General features: G+C 32.5%; 1 non-coding gene across 1 annotated transcript; it reads right to left on the bottom strand.

Moving 5' to 3' along the window:
• Positions 1–2,609: 2,609 nt before the first annotated feature.
• LOC125165032 (U6 spliceosomal RNA) lies at positions 2,610–2,713 on the bottom strand. The gene has a single exon (XR_007151939.1). It is a non-coding gene; the product is annotated as a U6 spliceosomal RNA (small nuclear RNA).
• Positions 2,714–3,002: the final 289 nt, after the last annotated feature.

The following is a 3,002-nucleotide window of genomic DNA, read 5'->3' on the forward strand; positions in this document are numbered from 1 at the left end:
AACTGAATCCAACAATATATATGAAGGTAATATATCAAAAATGAGTTTTATCTCAGAAATACAAAGTTGTTTTAACACTCCAAATCAAGATAATTTGCCACATTAATAGAAAATAAGATAATATGATTCTCTCTATAGATGCAGAAAAAGCATTTGAAAAAATCCAAAATTTATATATTAGAAAAACCTCACCACACACTAGGAATAGATTGAGCCTTTCTCAATCTGTTATAAAACATCCTAAAACAAACAACCTAGAGTTAACATCATTCTTAATGATACAAGGCTTAATGCTTTCCCCTAAGACCAGAAAAGAGTCAAGGATGTATGTATGCTTTTACCACTTTGAGTTAACCATGTATTGACAATCCTATCCAATGCAATAACGGAAGTAAAAGATAAAAGAAGATGCCAGATTGAAAAGGAAGAAGTAAAACTGTCTTTATTTGAGGACAGTGATTGACTAGGTAAAGAATACTAAGGATTTGCCAAAAAAAAAAAAAAAGACTCAGCAATGAGTAAACAAAATTGAGAACACAAGGTCAATAAACAAATATCAATTGTATTTCTATACACTAGCAAGGCACAGCTAGAAGTTGGAATGAAAAACTGTAATACAATGATATAAAAAATGTGAAATACTTAGTAAAACATTTGGCAAAGACCTGAGATTTAGAAAACAGAAAATCACATTGCTGTGAGAACTTAAGGAAGACCTAAATAACTGTAGATAAATACAATGTTCATGGATCAGAAGACTCAATATTGTTACAATATGAGTTTACTCCATATTGATATATAGATTGAATGTAATCCTAATAAAAAAATCCCATCAGGAATTTTTAAAGAAATAGATAAACTTACTCTAAAATTTGCTTGGAAATGCAAAGGACCTAGAAGAGCCCAAACTTTTTTAAAACTATTTTTTTAATGTTTATTTATTTTGAGAGCGAGAGACAGAGCATGAGCAGGGGAGGGGCAGACAGAGAGGGAGAGAGAGAAGCCCAAGCAGGCTCTGCACTGTCAACACACAGACGGATGCAGGGCTGAAACCTACAAACCATGGGATTATGATCGGAGCTGAAACCAAGAGTCAGATGCTCACCCAACTGAGCCACCCAGGTACCCCAGAGCCAAAACTATGTTTTTTTTAAAAAAGAAGAAAGTAGGGGTGCCTGAGTGGCTCAGTCAGTTGAGCATCCAGCTTTGGCTTTGGCTCAGGTCATGATTTCACAGTTCATGGGTTCAAATACCCCAACAGGCTCTGTGCTGACTATTTGGAGCTTGGAGCCTGCTTCAGATTCTGTGTCTTCTCTCTCTGTCCCTCCCCTGCTCACTCGCTCTCTCTCAAAAATTGAATAAACATTAAAAAATTAATTTTTTTAAATTAGAAAAATAGAAGAAAGTAGAAAGACATACTACCTGATTTCAAGATGTACAAAGCTATAGTAATCAAGATAGTGTGGTATTTGTATAGAGATAGACTCATAGATCAATGGGACAGAATAGAGAGTTCAGAAATAGATCCACTTATATATTGTCTGTTGATTTTCAACAAGATTGCCAAAGCAATTCAATGAAGAAAGAATAATCTTTATAAAAAGCAGTACTGGAACAATAGTATAATGATATACAAAATATGAATCTTGGCCCTTACCTCTTAACATACACAAAAATTAACTCAAAATGGATTATAGACCTAATTGTAAAAGCTAAAGTATAAAACATCAAAAAACAACATATAAAAATTTTAGAATAGTGAGTTAGGCAACAGTTTCTTAAATACGATATTAAAAGTATGTCAGCATGTAAAAGCATACAAACACGGACTATAAAAGAGATTTTCATATAAACAAAGCTGAGCAGGTTTATAACCAGTACACCTGCACAAAAAAGAAATATTAAGGGAATATCTTTAGGCTGAAAGGAGATTATACCAGTTACAAACTTAAATTTCACACACAACACTCTTTTACCCAATGAAAGAAACAATAAGTGTTAAGTTTAAGGATATAAAATACTTTTTCTTTTTATTTCTTGATTTCCTTAAAAGAAAATTTATTGTCAAAGGGATAATCACCACAGTGCATTGTGAAGTTATTACATACAAAAAAGGAAAATGAATGATAACAGTGGCACAATGAAAGGGAGGTAGATAAGTGGAAAGTTCTTACATCATATGTGAACAAAAAAAACATTAATTCAAGGTAGGATAAGGAAGAAAGTATAGTGTAACTCTTACAGCAACCACTAAAAAATAAAGCCAAGAGGTAGAACAGAAAAGCAAATAGAAGAGGTAAAATGAAATACTAAAAATATTTAATTGAGCTAAAAATAGATGGAAAAGAGGAGTAAATGAACACAAAAAAAACAGGACAAATAAAAACCCAAAAAGAAAGATATGGGCTTAAAAAAATTATATAATAATTACATTATATATAAGTGAACTAAATACTCAAATTAAAAGGCAGAGAATGTCAAACTAGACTTAAAAAAAAATGTAAGACCTAATGATACACTGTGTGAAAGAGATGCTTCTAATGCCACACTTTTTCTTTTCTTTCTTTTCTTTTTCTTTTCTTTTCTTTTCTTTCTTTTCTTTTTTCTTTTCTTTTTCTGGAAGCTTCACAAATTTGCATGCCATCCTTGCACAGGGCCCATGCTAATCTCTGTGTCGTTCCAATTTTAGTATATGTGCTGCTGAAGTGAACACTTTAATGCCACACTTCTAATTATATAGGTCAGAGAAAAAACATCACAAAGAAAATTAGAAAATTTTTTTAACTAGTATTGAAAATATAACATACCAAAATTTGTCAGATGCAGATAAAGTAGTTCTTAGGAAAAAAAAATAAAATAGAGCTTAAATGACTATATAAGTGGGGCACCTGGGTGGCTCATTCAGTTGAGCGTCTGACTTTGGCAGAGACCATCATCTTACAGGTTCATGAGTTTGAGCCCTGCATCGGGCTCTCTACTATCTGCCTGCTTCAGATCCTCTG

Source organism: Prionailurus viverrinus, chromosome B1, assembly GCF_022837055.1.
Source record: "Prionailurus viverrinus isolate Anna chromosome B1, UM_Priviv_1.0, whole genome shotgun sequence".
NCBI lineage: Eukaryota > Metazoa > Chordata > Mammalia > Carnivora > Felidae > Prionailurus > Prionailurus viverrinus.